The sequence below is a fragment of the Haliaeetus albicilla genome, chromosome 7 (genome assembly GCF_947461875.1).
Source record: "Haliaeetus albicilla chromosome 7, bHalAlb1.1, whole genome shotgun sequence".
Classification (NCBI taxonomy): Eukaryota; Metazoa; Chordata; class Aves; order Accipitriformes; family Accipitridae; genus Haliaeetus; species Haliaeetus albicilla.
The window spans coordinates 22,343,408-22,360,355 of NC_091489.1; positions in this window are offsets into that span (position 1 = coordinate 22,343,408).

The window sequence follows — 16,948 nt, forward strand, 5'->3', positions numbered from 1 at the left end:
TTTTGCACTAAATGAAGATCTAGCCTACTATTTCTCAGTGCATTTAAAGAAGGTTGAGGAATGACCAGGTAACCTCCAGGCTCAGAAGTCTTTGAATGATTCAACCTCCTCCTCCCATCCCATCCACTGGCTAGCTCTTCAGCCCTCTCTTGTTTTAATTTCTCTTTTCTTTCAAGAGCATGCTAGTCCTACTGTTATTAGTGCCTTTCTGCCTCTGCTGCTTTTCCATTCTTCGGGTAAGCTCTTGAGGACACAGTACTTTTCGTTAAGTTTTCTTCATACAACAAACTCCTGCAGTAGCCTTTGTTTAGCAATTATTTGGTATTTATTTACCTAATATGATTTTGATCACAAGGAATTTATTTAACATTTGATGACAGTTCCACAGCTAATTACTAACACATGTTACAATTCATTGTCAAGCGAATGAGCCTTTCAAATAAAACAATGCAGAAGTAACCAATGGGACCCTGCTGAGATTTCTTTGTTTGGAAAAGCTGGAATTCAAAGACTTGAGAATCAGAAAATACTTTCCAGCCAATTAAAATGGTACATGAGATGCTGGCTCTCCTTGCATCAGGCTGTTTGTTAGGATGAGATGCTCTGCAGGATGACTGTTCCAGGAACAGAAAGGAAAGAGTGGCAAAGCATTGGAGTTTTGCTGCCCTGCACACTGCTGCCTGTTTTCAGTCAGGAAAAACGTCCCTGAAACTTTCTTCAGGTGAGAACTGTAAGACTGATATTTTCAATTAACTGGGCAGGGATGATGACTAGGATTATTATTACTATTATTAATAAGGCATTTTACAGAAAGTAATGAAATTATTAACTTAGAAACCTGATAGTGCACACACATATTCAAAGAAAGGAGAGAACTGAACACTAGTTTCTTCTGCTCATCTACGTGCTCTGCTGACCCTGGTCTTGCCCCCAGGAACGACTGTTCTCTCTAACTTTAACTTGTTTGATCAGTCAGCAGTTTTCTAGGGGAAAAGCTATGGTTTGTAGACTTCTTAGGAGAAGTGCACATTCAAGAGTGAATGACAGTGTGTCCATCAGGAAGGAATGTTAGTAGCAATTATGGACAGAGAAGAAAAAACCACAGGACAAAAGTATTGGGAAAAGCTCAGCAAAGTAGTGTGTTGGGATACGTGGTTGGGAAGAAAGAGGCATAACAAAGGGGACGAAGGGCAGGGGACATGAGGAAGACCATGAAGACGAGCAGAAAGAAATATGCAATGCAGAGAAGTCAGGTGAAGTATCTAGAGAGCTGAAGGGAAGAAGACTGTCAAGGACTCCTAGGTCTATGGATATTAGTATCAGTATGTGGACCATGTTAAAGGTTTGAATCTGAAAACCCCAGATGAAGAGGAGCTGGCAGTCGATTACCAGAGAAATAATCAGAATTTGGATATGTTGCTGGGATGGGACCATTGTGCAATATCAGTGTGTGGGGAGTCAGGGGCTTTATTTTTAGAGACTTATGAAACAAAGAGTTGAGTCTATCTTGGCATCTGCCAACCTTGGATGTACCTTGCTTTTTGAACTGTTATGACAGTGCTGTTGGAAGCTTTGAGAAATTTTTGGTAATAGTGTGGAAATGAGCATACCAAAAATGAACAGGAAATGCGCAACAGGAGCAAAGATTTAAATGTTCTTGTTTTTTCCTGTTACGCTGTTGTAGTTATGGCTGCTTGGCTCCTTCAGCTGAAAAGAAGGAAAACAATGGCAAACTGACAGTTTCTGTTTAACAGTTGGATGCAAGTATAGGGCATATGTTTCCTAAAAGACATACACCTTGACCTTGATTCCTCCTAACCATATACAGGCAAATACTCCAGGCTGCCCACTCACTGGTGGCTCCATCCACAGTGAAGGGAGATGGATACCTCCAGAGTCTGATTCAGATCTTACTTCAGGGATGAGCTGGATAAAAGCTGTTAGGTTCTTTTAATTATAATTCTAAGAGAGGATCTTTTAATTATAACTCTAAGAGTAAGTTGAATGCGGATTTGGTAAGCTAACGAACTGTTGCTGCTTATGAGAACTTTCGTTTCTGCTTTCCTAAGGAAGAGTTTATGAGAATTTGCAGTGCAGGAAAACTCACTGTAGGTTTAAGCTTTCTTAAAAGTTGTCCCCATTTACTTCCAATCCAAGGAAATAAACAGGTGAAAAGTGATAGATTTGGGGTGCCTGTACAGTTTCAGGCTTGGAATAACTGTGACACTCCACACATGGGTAACTACCCTGAATTTCCTGAAGATTATTTTCATAGAAGGTAGACCTCACGGTGTATGCAAGTCCTGTCTCCTGTAACAGCAACAACATCTCTGCACAACAGTTGCACATAGTGGCCCGTGATATACTGAACTTTGTTCTACTTGCAGACATTATACTTTGATCTTTGTTAAATGTGTAAGTCATATCACATAGTGGGAGAGCTCCACTCAGGCTATTTCATGGAGCAAACATCTGACAGATGCCAGAGAGGCTGGGGACTCTTCGTCTTTGGAAGTTGTGAAAAATGTGGCTTGGGAAGACCTTGAGTAAACCGACCCTTGCTTTGAGTGAGAGATTGGACAAGATGACCTCTGGGTTCCCTCCAACCCAAATTTTTCTATGATTTTAATAAAAATTTATTTGCTCAATAGTACCAGTAACTTCCATACCTATTTCTGATTTTGAAACAAACCTGCAAGGAAATAACTAAAGCTTTTAATTAAAATTGATTTAATGTTATTTAGTCTAAATTCCTCGGGATAAAAATGTGCTGATTAAAAAAAATAAAGAAAAAAAAATAAAGCATCTGTGACTAAAAAAAGCAAAATGGAAAAATGAATTAAGTTTTTGTTGTTTGATTCAAAACAAAATGTTTTGATTTAAAACTAAATGCTTTTTTCTTACTTTCATTTGAAGGAAATAAGAATAAATTTTTCAGAATTTTAATTTCTTTTGAAAAATTATTCTCAATCAAAAAAAATTCTGTTCCTTTTTTTGAGCATCAGTCTGGGAGAGCATTTCCTGTAAATGCTTCTCTAGAGATAAGATTTCATGAACTGTTCCAATTCCCTAAACCAGAACCCTGACGTGGGCTCTGGATAAGGCAACAGATTGTTGTTAATCATTGGGGCTTGTCCCAACAAGATTCTGAACCTCTCTGATACCAGAAACAAACAAGTGGTTTTTCATGGGAAATAAATCGGGAGAGTTCTGTCTGTAGTAACAGGTTGTGTGGCAGATTTTTTATTGGTTACATCATCAGCCTAAAAAGAGAGAAGAGTCTCTAGACGCTTTGCCTCGCTACTGTGTGTGCCATCCTAATGCAGCCCATTTTGGCAGCAGCTGTCAAAGCATCCTTACTGCACCATACCCGATACTACACTGGCCAATACAGTAGATGTTATATGGGCACGGGTCCTGTCCCAAGGAGCTTGACACTAGTGTGGTTCTGTTAGCCCTTTTCATGACCTCAACACTTAATTCAGGTGGGAACTCTCAGTGTTCAAAACGGATTCTTTCAATGCTGCCCCTGTTACATGCTTCCTGCCCACACTGCAGCCAGCAGTCACCAGATGACTTTCCATGAGTCAGCAAGTCCCCTTGCATTCCTAGGGTTATTTGTCCATTCATTCTGTGCCATGGGAACTGCTGAGCTAGTCATTTGTGGAAACATCAGATTCTTCTTCTTTTTTTGACCTTCAAATGCTCATTACATATATTTGAAAGCATAAAAATACTGAATTCATTCATACGTCAATAAGGACTCTGTTCAGGAGTGTAGGTAACATTTCTTAACACTTAGCACATACAGTATATCTCATAGTTGAGTCATGAGGAAGAAACTTTTGTCAGGTACCTGAAACAGGCCTTTAATCAACATAGGGTATAAGAAAGGTGTCTTCTGTTAATAATAGTTGATATTACCAGTCACTAAAGTAGCTGCAGGAACTTACCTACTGCCACAGAAGTGGATGGCCAAAGCAATTACAAATTTCAAGTTACAAGTTTTGTGTCGAGTCATTTATACTTGATTGTACAAACCTGTCAACCTATTGCCTTGTCAGCACGTCTGTGAGTGGAGCCATATAACTGTCACTGGGTTCCCATTTGACTGCTCAGCATGGACTGACTCTGACCTACAGAAGTCAATCAAATAACCAAATAGATAGGCTTACCACACAGCTAGGCTAGTGCCAAGTGAAGTGTCTGATGTTCACTATCGGGTATGTCCTCTCTCTTGATTTGGGGGTGCTGAGCTTATGTCCGTTAAACCCTGTGTGAACTAAAAGCACCCAATAATTGGTGCTCTCCTTTCTGAACTGCTCCTCTGGCAGCTCTGTTCACTGTCATATTATATCCTTTTTGAAAAAGCAAAGCAGTTATACCAAACCAAACCAGAAGAAATCAGCCCTAGGGCTATTTGATAGCCTGTGACAAGGGCTCCTCTGCAGCTTTCTACCACAAGAAGACACTCTGAGCAGATTCGTTCTCCAAGGAGAGACACAGTGTAACCAGGATCCCATTACACTGTCTGTATAACACCTTGAACAGTTTGTCAATAACTTTTTTCCTTCCCCTATAAATAAGAATGTCTGAACAAAACAATAAAAATGATAATTTGGGGAAGCTTGAGACAGTAAGATCAGACAGAGTTATTGCTTTGAAGCACATCTATATGAATTATGACCTAACCTAGATAAGTTTTATAGCAGAAAGGTGTTTAGCAAGTTTATTAGCTATAGCTTTTCCAGCTGCATGTGTGAACCTAGCAGAAAATATGTACAAAAGGTTTTCAAAAGATGCTCATCGTTTTCCTCCTATTGATATAATTTTCTCAGCTTCTCATGGAGCATGAGTCAGTCTTTTCTCTTTTGGAGGAAAAGGCCACTGATTGGTATGCTAAGCTAGCTTACACTTGTGACTGAAGTTGTAAATCACAGTTTGTGTACAGTGCCTTAATAACTGGCCTCAGTTTATATTGTTAACACTAAGGCTTATCCCAGTTGCATCTGCCTGAAGTAAAAATTTGTCAAGAATGCTGCCATGTGCAGCAACACCTTTGAGTCACCCAAGATTGAGTGTGTGACAGGGGAGTACCAAATCAGGTCTGCTCAGCTTCTTGATAAGTATCTTTGAAAGTCTGTCCATGTCAATAGCTGTCCTGCATTGCACTGTGATGCTCGTTATGTCCTTCAGGGTGGGCCAGGATTAAAGGTTTCTCCCTCCTCATTCTCTATGTCCCATTTTCTTTGGTTCTCTTCCTTCATTGTTTTGGGGCCACTGTAGACTGGGGGGAGCTCAGAGCTGGGCAGATGTGAGCCTTGTGTAGAAACACCTGGATTTTGAAACCTGCTTCCTTAAAGAAAGGTACTTGTTGGCCACTGCCTTCTTAGTGACTAATGGTTCATACAAAATGCTAGCCCATGAAACTGGATTGGTGTCATTATTAAATCTGGACTGTGGTTCAATGGCAGAAAAACGTTACCTTGAAATCTGATTGAAGTAGATCTTAATCTGTTTTGGAGAACCTTCCCCAAAGTTGGTCAAGACACTGCTTTTTAGCAGCATGACTGATTGGTTTTGTGGACCTGACCCTTGAGAGTGATGATTTATTTCGCATGAACCATTGAACTCTGTTCAACTGCAAACAACTTTGGATTGCAGCTGACCTCAAGCTGAGTCAGTAACGGAGAACAAAATGTTCTGGTTCCCCTTCTCACCCTAGGACCCTTGCATTCCACTCTTTGTGTAATGTGAAGCTAGGCATAGGAGTAAGTACTTTTACAAATAATAATATTTGCACATCAAATGGCAGTGAAAACAGGCCTATATATTCCTGTGCATAGTTGGGCTTAAAGGGAAAATTATAATCTGTGTAGTACACAGTGGCCTTAAGGCCACTGAATGTTAAAAATATCAATATATGCATTTAATACATGAAGCGGATTTGATAATATATAATTTAAATGTTATATGAACGTTATTTCAATATAAGAGGGATTTTAAATGGTTCCTTTCACAAGAGCTTCTCATACACTCTCTTGTCTGTCCAGAAAAGTTTCTCTCCAGGGGTTTTACAGTATTTGAGGGGGTCTCATTTGATCTTAAAAATATGCTTTGTTTCTATATTAGCATCAGAGCAGGATCCAGTGGAAAATTAACCAGAGTTTTTGAATGATCTGGCCATATAGAGGAACACTTTTTGGTTAGCTGAGCCCTAAAATCTGATTTAGTACTTGGTGTAGGAACATGGCAGAAAAATCTTGGATACACGGAATAGAAATCTTCATGAGAAATGGGAGAATTGTGTGTTCAGAGGTCTCTGACTTCTTCTTTGCTTCTACCCGCTAACTCATCTCCCAGAGTAGTCTCACTAAAAACTATCATATACTTGAAAGGAAAGCAAAGGAAGCTCAGCCTACAGGAGAAGCATGACCCTTTTGCCTCCCGGTGTGCCATGCTTCCTCTCTCTGAAGGGCATCCACTCTTGACCTGAGGAGAGATGCTGAGCAGCCACCTAAAATAATTTGCTTCTGTTGGCTACTCAGCATCTGGCAACTAGGAGGGGTAGCTGGGACGCTTTTGTTAATATCTCTTCCACGTGTTTCCTGACTGTTTTTCCAAAGCAGCTTAGTTGTATGTGATGAGCTCTCATTTCCTAATGCCAGTGACTGTAAGCGTATGCCAGGGGATGATTGCAAAGCCATGTTACTTTGTCCTGTCACATCATCTGTGCCTGGTCCCTGTAATTCCTTGAGAATGACTGATGCAAAATGATGACACAGGAGCATTGCATGTTTCATAATGCGTGTCAAATAATACGGGGGGGGGAAGAGGCTACCCTCTTTAAACAACTCTTAGCTTTTAGATAGTGAGTTTACACAAGGCTATGGTTGAACTAGGCGTTTCTACAAAGCTGAATAAAAGTCCAATTTGTAACAAGGCTAGGTGAACTCCTGTTGTCTTTGATTTAGCAACTGTGGGTAATGTTGAAAATTACTGGATGGATAAAAAGTGACTTCATCTCCTGTATCCCTGGCCCAGTGTGCAACTGACTCTGAAGTCCCTGCTGTCATATATTAACAGCTACTGTTCCCTGTGAATGAGAGATTAAAGCTAGTGGAATTATGTCTACCTGCACTCCTAGCACTTCTACATTTGCTATGCAGACATGATTTTGACTGTGTCTCAGGCGTTGAGAGGCAGGTTAGTGATTTGTCTTCTGGGTTTACAAAGTACCTGCTTTGGGGAAGAGCTTATGGGCAGAACTGTAACAACATAATTCTGGCTAGAGCTGAGACATAAACAGCAAAGTCACATCCACGCAGCCACTTTGGAGTGTGAAATGTAATTACTTTTGCCCTTTTAAAATGAAGACATTTTGCCTTCTGACTTCCCCTGAACTATCTTTGCTCAAAGCTGGCAAAAAAAAAAAGCATAACAATACATAAGGGCTTTAGGAGAGGAGAGAGGAGAAAAAAAAGAACCAGCAAAGATAAAGTCTGTTCTCAGAGGAGTCTTGTGATAACGCCGCTGGGAGGGGTCCACTTTGGACCACAGTACTGGCTATTTATGAAGAATGAAGTGAGAAGTAGACAAGGGATCACTGTTGCACCTGGCCTTTTTTTTTAGCTTGTCTCTTGCTCTCTCACATGTCAAATCTTTGTGTTTGGAATATGGAGTGTGCTCATCCTGGTGGGAGAGTAAGAGAGAGGGCTGGGGAAGAATTTATCATCCTTTTTAAATACTCCATTTCCTGATAATGAAGTCAGGGGCAAACACCAAATGGAACAAAGACTTTTTCATGCATGATTAAGCCACCATGACAGATTTCTTCCAGAAGCCTGAAAAATGAATGTTAAAACTAGATTTGGTTCTGAGTCAAAACCTGACAAAATTGGAGGTGAAGGGAGAGGTTTGGCAGAGGAAACTGAAGAGTGGGTCAGGTATTTATGACTCTATCAGGAACTTCTGTTTTGTACAGATAAATCAGTATCAGACACTGATAAGCTGATAATTGACCTAGTAATAGTTTTACAAGATTTGCAATGTATCTTCTGCAATTGTCCCCCCAAGTCTTTTTTTTTTTTTTCCCTAAATTGAAATTTGTCAAATACTCCCTTCTCCTTAACTGGATGGATTCACTCCCCCTTGATGGACTTCAGTGCTGAAAAACTTGCTTTGTGGGACACATTCTTTACACAGGGAAGAAAGTAACCTGGCCAAGTCTCTGTAAGCTGAATACTGGGCAAGAAATGGATTAGCTGCTGACTGCATGAACCTTGCTTGCTGTGGAAGTGTGTCCTCCTCAGTGCTTTCTCCTAACTTCTATTAGAAGTTTTCTAACTTCAAAACTGGGTTTCGTATTTCTTTCAGTGCATAAGCAAAGGCTTTGTTCTGCTGCCTATGAAATGTCTTCTGAGCTGTACATGCTATTTTTCACCTCAGTTTCACAATTTATGGAGCTTAAAGGTTGGGTGGTTTTTTTTTTCTTTTAAGCTCTCTGCTTGCATTAAAACTCTTTGTTCAGCCTTGACTAGCATGGCTGTCCCTCTTGACCTTCTCACAGACTCCGCACAGCAAACCTCGATGCATTTGTTAGTTCCAAGTGACCACAGCTGGGATCGGGTGAAGCTGAGCTCTTTTTTGCTACCACTGTTTACACTAATACAAATCAAACTTTGAAAGTGTATCTTTTTAATTTTCTTGTGGTTTCAATGCAGCCAAAAGACCTGAGTATTAAGAGTGCAAATGACCTCTTTGGGGAGGTGAATGCCTTTGTAAGCAGGTATTTGGAGGTGCCTGGCTGCAAGGCAAGGGCATCTGTGCCCTTTAGAGGAGCAGGAGGAAAAGGAAGGCCTTTAGTCTCCTCTCCTGTTGTCTTTCGTTGTTCTGGGTGGGTCTGCTAACTGTAATCCCAAGGAACTGTGTGTTATATTCTGAACTAGGAAATTAGAAATTCATACAGTCATTGATGTTCTTACTTTTGTAACAGTGGTAAGACTATGTCAGTGACAGCGGGTCCCTTGTTTAAGACAGTACTACTTTCCATGTTCTCAGTACAGCTATATATCTTGCTAACTCTGTGAGACAGTAGTGTACCAGATAGTTAGAAAGAAGAACGCTTCATGACTCAAAGATGAAGTGAAAAAAAAGAAGTGTTTTATATGTGCATATATATATATAAAAAGCTAAAATATAAAATTATATAGTAATCAAATGGCATGTTATGAAACAGCAAAAAATGATTAGGGAAACAATAGACAAAAGAAAAATCTAGATCCAGGAAAAAAAAGGATAAAGAATGTAAATACCAGAGCAATAACGCAAATTTTGAAAATTAAGAGGCACATTACTAGCTGGAAATTTTGGAAGAGGAAAAAAACCCATTAAATATAACTCTGTGTGCCTGTAAAGAAGTAGACAAATTCATCTGCACCCTATGGAGAATCTTACAGTCCTTTATTATCCGAGAAGGATGATGGCAAATATCTATGGCAAATCTTCTAAAACCAGTAGGCATAGTTAACTTGTACTAACCTGGTGTAGAGAAGTTGGCTGAAGAGATGACTGGTGTACTTGAAACAGGCATCAGTGTGATCAATGACTGTTGAGGTGCTTTGTCAGCAGTGCTCACTGTTCTGATTTGCATATTAGTGCTGTTTTGTATAGGTCAAAATCAAGGTAAATGAAAGATCCTACAAGTGGTTGCAAGTGAGGAACCCTCAGAGATTTCTATTTTATCTCTAAGCAAGATATTGTCAAGACAGTCACAAGTCTGAAACCAGTGATTATTTTTAGTAACAGTCTAAGTTCTTTACTGAGAAAATGTGAAGATAATGTAGTGATCATCAGACTTAAATTGAGAGGGTAAGGCAGCTGATGGAGTGATCATGATCATGTGGTAAGCAAGGCCATTCAGATGTTTTCAAAAGAAAGCTTATAATCTGGAAACAAAGCAAGCTGGACATGGCTGCGGAACATGGGCTTCTGATCTGGAGAGGCACCTGTGCAGACATTGCAGCTGCAACTCTCCACAGAGAGCAGCAACTGAGGCAGTACTGGGCTATACAAAACAGCAGGACCAGGCAGACACCTTCTCCCTTTGTGACAGTGTTGCTGGGCCATGGTATTCAACCCTAGAGACTGTTTTGCAAAAGGAAGAACGAAAAACTGGAGACACAGCAGAAGAGACACATAAAAGTGATTTGAAGGCTGAAGAATATGCCCTGCAGGTGAAAACAGAAGGGTGTCTAGGAGATGATTTCATTACAGTGCGTCTTCATAGGAAGGTCATGCCAACTATAAAAAGGCACAGTCAAGGAAGGCAGCACAGTGAAGGCTTAGCAGCTGATCCTGTACAAATTTGAAGGAGGAACAACTCATTAATGAAAAACATAAACCTTCAGGACAAGCTAGGAAGTGGATTTGCTGCCCTTTAAATTCTTCAGATCAAAATCTAATGTCTTTCTGTTGGCAGGTTCATTAGTAGGGGGGCAATTGGGTGAAACTTAATCACATGTGATGTACTAGAGAGAGCACCAAATAACCTAGCAGTCCCTTTAGGCCTTTAACTTTGTGAATAAAGTGTGTGGGTTTTTTCACTACCTGGCAGCAGTAGAAGAGGAATGATCAAATCTAATAATGTATTTTTAGAAGTCTTAACTTATTATTTCATACCACCTGAGATCCTAATTTGACCAGTAACAGAAAACAGAGTCTGGGGGACCTGTGCTGCTTCCGGTTTCAAGTGTCATTTCTCATAGTCTTATTTTCCATTGATTACACTAATGGACTTGTACAGCCAGCTCTCCTGCCACATATTTTTGAAAGAGTTCACAATTCATGACAACTTTTCAAATTTTAGAAAGCTGCTGTTGTTTGTTCTGTATGTTTGTATTCATTAGAGTAAAAAAAAATACTTTGTAAACCAGCAACCAGCTAGTACTGTATCTCATTTGTGGCCTCAAGTAGGAAAGCAACTAGCAGGAGCAATTCTGAGGCAAATTAGGTCAACTGTGACAGAGAATATTATTGGAGATTACTATATGGTGAGTTACTTTTTATGAATACAGTGAGCACTGCAATGATTGCTGGAATTGGTGATAATTAATAATCTCATTGCTGGAATTGTTGGTAATAAATCTTATTGACAATGTAAGAAGACAGGAAAGAAACTGAAAAGAAATTATATTTCTGCAGGTAGCTGCACCAAGTGGAGACTGAGGTCTATTAAGCAATGCCTCTTCTGGAACACGTCAGACCTGGGCCTTGGCTCTGGGGTTGTTGTATGGTAAATGCACCCTGCTGTCTCACGATTGTTTGGAAAAATGCAGCAAAGGTTGCATGCTTTAAGAGTGTTTCTTGGTGCATATACTTAAAAGGACAGCTGAAGAAACAGATTAATGATCTTAAACATGGACCTGAGCCTGAAAAGTTCCTCATCTGCTTCCACTTAAGCATGTTACCATAAAGTTTAACCTGTGCAAGACTTGCATGACTTGTTTTTATATATGTCTCTCTATATACAGTACACCCCCTCCCCTGCAGATATAGGTATGCATGCTCCAGCCAAAGCAGAAAATTTAATAAAAATCAAGTACCTGTCAAATTGTCCAGAAAAAAATTAATTTTCAGCATGGCACTGGATTTATGTAAATAATTTCTTGTACATGGAATTTACCTGCAGTGCTGTTGTGGGTGTGCATAAGACCTATAACCAGTAAGGTGGGGTTTCCCTGCATTGTTTGGGGGAGTGTCTGTGTGGACAGATATGAAATAGTGATCTGAAAGCTTGACAGCAGCAGTATAAAAACATGTTTTTCAAAAATGTTAGGAATGTTTCTTGGTCTGATATTCTGGTACATTCCATGCTACTGATTCAAAGAAATATAAACAACCCCCCAGCATGCAATTACTTACCTAGACAAAGTTAAATGGTTTCTAAGTTACTTATGAGCTAAGACAGTGGAATTTGTAAGGGGCTTTTTGAAGATAAACAGTAAAATAAATGTACCTATGTATGTCTGTTATAACTTCTAAGGTGTGGTTCTATATACCATAAGTGGGCATTTTACTATGATACCATATGGCAGAACTATGGCTTCTCTGTTCTTTTTCATTTGGTTTTCAATACTGACTAGAAATGTCAGATCCTGGTTTATCTTTATTGTCTTTGGCAGCTTTTTCAGAAAATCTGCCAGATATCATCATTTATATCCAAAACTGGTGATGCACTTTTCTTATCATTCTCAAGGAATGACAAAAAGGGATGAAGAGTCGGACTCCCACTCAGTGAAGCCACTTGTGTTTCGCAGGCATGGGAAGTATGTCTATGTCAGGGGCTTAGGTGGGGTAGGGGTACAAGGTATGTCTGCAAGCACTCCATAGCACTTCAAACAGACATACAGACAGCTTTCATCTTGTGAATTTGGTTATTAACACCACTGTGACCTTGCCAGCACATGCTGCAAAAACTGCTGTAGACTACATAGGGTCTGAAGCCCATTTTGCCATAATTGTGTCAGTGGAATCCAAGTCTGTGATTTTGATGGGTTTCTTAGGTTTTGGTGTTTGCAGCAGTATCGGTTTGAGGTTGTGAAAGATTCACCTCCAAGACCTTCACAAATCTGTATGGTCTTTTCAAGCGGTAAGAGGAAAGCAGAATCCATATCTATGCTTAAGGTGGTTTACAACTGAACATCCTACAGTCTTTCTACTGGGTGTTACCTACAGCATTGTGTAGATGGAGTGCTGTGTTGTCTGGAGACCAATGGTCCCCAAAGTTATTAAACAGATAACAGACACTCTTTTCTAGTAGCTTTAGGCATCTGGGTATGTTAAAGGGCATGGTCCAGAGAAAAAAGGCCATTGTTTGTAAAGATACTCAGGCACTGGTCTCTTCAGTGTTGGGATGCTTAATTGACTAATGTCTCTATTTTGTTTAAAAAATTACTTGCCAATCTATGGCTGAGAATTCAAAGGAATGGGGGTGCTAATGGTGGGTGGTCTTATTTCTGCTTGTTTATCCAATAACTTTCTAACGCAGAATGCAAAAAACTGTCATAGGTGCAAGGACTGAAACCTAAATTTTCTTCTTCCCAGATGAGTCTGGAAGAATACCAATTCCAGCTTCTTCCTTTGCTGTTTCTGCCTCAATGAATCTTGAATTTTTTGTCTCATTGCAAAGCTTCTGTAGACAGTTGGAAAGGTTTTCCTCTTGGTGCCAGATGCGGGTTTGCATTCTGTTATGCACAAAAAAGGACCTAACCCTTCAAAACTGAATCAAATAATGCAGGATTGAGCAGACTTATGTCTCTAGAGACAATTCTAGATAGTTAGAAATAGATAACTCTATCTCTAAAAGCTCCAGGCTTTCTTGATTTACCCTGCATAAATTTACTCAATAAGTGGGTAAAATGGTACCCAGTGGCAGAATAATGAATTCACTATAGATCTCCAAGGTTTCAAGTGAGTGCTGTGAAAACTAGACCATTTTCTCTCAATTTGAGACAGGTTTTTAATGTGCTTGAGATCAGTGGAAAGTATTCATGGGCACAAATAATGCTCCTCAGTATCTAAAACTTCATTAGTATTTGAAATATTAACCTTGAGCTCCTCTCTTATTATATAATTTCCTAAGATTTATGAAATAGTATTGCAAGCTGAAAAATCTACATATGCATTTCTGAATACACTAGCTGTGTAATTAGCTAATTGAAACTTTGTTGCACATAGCATTTAATGTAATTCCCTCATTTCATAAGATTCAATATCAAGATCTCTCTGATGGAAACAATTTTTAAACCCATCTATCTTTAAGCTCACCTGAAAAAATGTTGAGAAAACACTGTTGCTTTTTTTTGTTTTGATCATGTGGCAGCTTCTCTATTCTACCTCTCTACCACAAGAGCTTTTAAATTTGAATTATTTCTGGTAATATACTCCAAGGATAATAAAACTCCTCAAGTTGTAGACTATACTAACTCTGTGAGAGAACTGAAAGAGTAATTTTAAGCCAACTAATTGCTGGTTAAATCACTTGTTACCATCTTTGCTTTTCTCAAATCAAAACTTCTTCAAACACATTTAATTTTTAATATTTTACAGTGATGCAGAGAATATGCAGGGAAGCTTATGTTGGGACCTATACATGAAATATAGTCCAGATTTGGCTCCAAAGAGCTTTCTGCATCTATCAACAAGACAGATGAAGAAGAGGAAGAGAAAAGCAGCGTTGCTTGACCAAATATGAAGTCAACAGGCCAGGGACAGAAAAGGGGGAAAAAGTCTTTTTATTTTCTTTGTTTCAGATTTGTATGCTGATGAATATGCTATATTTAAAATCAAGCTGGATTGCTTTGTGATAATCAAATAAGTAACAGAGGTATGATATTGAGTATTATGAACTTCATATAACAGCCATCTCTCATCACACTTTTAAAACAAGAACTAATTTGTCTCCAGCACACGCCTGGGTGAATAATTTCATCGCTGCGTAAGAGGTGGTAAGTGTGAAAAAAAGTAAAGGTAAGGAAAAAAAAATATGTCCAAGATTACATAGAAACAGTTTTCCTGCCTTCTGTTCCATTGTGGTTGACAACAGATCACATACCATCCACTGCCTGCAGCCTACCATGAAAGTATTTTTAAAAAAAGCTTCTTCTATTAATTTTTAAGGTTGAGAATGTCCATAGGAAAGCCAGTGTCATAGATGAAGATTGGACTGGATAAAATCACGTGAAGGACTATATAATTTAGATTTTATATTGTTCAGCCAGTCATATCTTTCTTTCCCTTTGAGACAGTTGTATTTTGAAAGGGCTATTTTAAGTTCCAAAATCTGTGCCTTGCCTTTACTCTGGCTTTTATGTCCTGTCCTTTTGTGTGTGTGTGTGAGATTACTTTATTAATTGTAAAGAAAACATCCTTTAAGGATTAGACTAAACCATTTTTTTGCAACCAGTGAGAGGGCATTTCAGATAACATCCAGCGACGTTTATAATACAGCTCTTGCTGGTCTAAGATCTCATCTATTCTGCTCCCAAGCAAGAATAATATTGCAACAAAAGTAGACCACACTTGTGTCACAAGACAGATGGTGGAATAAAGGGACTGCCTGGCTAAGCCCTGAAACTGCATGCAATATGGAAAGCTTTTGTATCAGCTCTAGTGGGGGGGGGAAATCTTTTGCTGGTAGATGTCTCATTTCTGCTAAAAGAGTTTGCCAGGATAGTTTAACTAGTAAATCTCCTCTAGGTTAGGCAAGGCCAGGAGGTTGGTCTCTGTACTCCTGCCTTGGCTTAAAGCATATTGAGACTAATTAGGGTTGCCAAGTGGTATTGCTACATTGGCACTGTGCTGCCTTCAGCTCAATAAAAGCTGTAACTCCAGAGGATTTACTAATGGGCACAAGACTGGTCTGATGTGCCGATACTGCTTCCAGTTTGTGTCTCTGCTTTGGCTCTCTGCAAGGTATTTCACTGCATGGTGTTAAGTTATGGCAGTGACTGCTCTGGGCACATGCAATCACTTGCCACATCCATGTGATTCCCTCATAGACTTTTATCTGTTCTCTCCTGAGTTACCTCATTTCACATATCGATGTTTCAGCAGTGTGGTGGGTTCCCTGGCTTGGAAAACAGAATTTTCAATTGTCAAACAGCATGATCGGTCTCTTTTTGCTTGAGCTGACTTGCCATTAAAAGCTTAATGGAGAGCACTTGGTTTCTTAGCAAAGGTTGACTTCTCTTTTGGATGTGGATGGGGAAATGGATTATATATTTATATAAGGAAAAGGTGTTGTGACAACTTGCATGCCAGCCCTATAAACATTGCTGAATAGATCACAGGAGGTCTTTGCTTTACTTGGCATGGTTTGGCTGTCCTTTCCTGCACACAGGAGCACATGAAGGACTGTGTTGGGTGTACTAGTTCCAGTTACAGCTGCACTGGATTGATGGAAAGACAAAGAGGAGGAGAAAAACTAACTCAGTCTGATTGTAGTTACTTCTGTTCATATGGATATGCGTAAGGAAAGAGTAAAATGAAAAATTATGTGGAGTTTGAAATCAAGGTAGAACTGTTGCATGGAAATTCAAGATCATTGTGCATTTGATTTCAATGGGATTAGCTTTTTACCCTTTGTGTATGGGTTACAGTAAGCCCCACTGCCAAGACATGTGCTCAGCTTTAAGGTCCTAAGTTGTCCTACTGACATGGAGTATATGTGCAGCTGAAGCTGAACATATTCCTAAGGCTTTGCCAGATCACAGCTTTACTAGATGATCTGCCCACAGAGGAACAACATGGTTTTCCAGCTTAGGAGTTAGACCCTTACCCAGAAGGTGGCTATCGAGGGTCCAAGTTCTGCTTAGTTTTATATACAATGGCATTGTGTTGGCTTAGGTAGCTCCTATCATAGAATCGTAGAATGGTTTAGGTTGGAAGGGACCTTAAAGATCATCTCATTCCAAGGCCCCTGCCATGGGCAGGGACACCTTCCACTAGACCAGGTCACTCAAAGCCCCATTCAACCTGGCCTTGAACACTTCCACAGAGGGGGCATCCAAAACCTCTCTGGGCAACGTCTTCCAGTGCCTCACCAACCTCATAGTGAAGAACTTTCTTACATCTCATCAAAATCTACCCTCTTTCAGTTTAATGCCATTACCCTTTGCCTTGTCCTTCTGTCCAGCTATAGGGGTTTTTTTGTATCCTTCCACCAGAGCTTGCTGCTCCTTTAGTTGGGCTAATACAAGCATTTGGGAAACTGTATCACTGAAATGACCCAGGAGAAAAATAACACTCCAGAATGATAGCTTCTTCACACCTCTATTTGGCATTTTGCCCTGTGAAGACAACATATCAATGCCCACATAGCTTCTTAAAAGCCACAGAGAAAATTGCAAAAATTATTTAAAAAATTTGTTTTAAAATTTAATTGCCA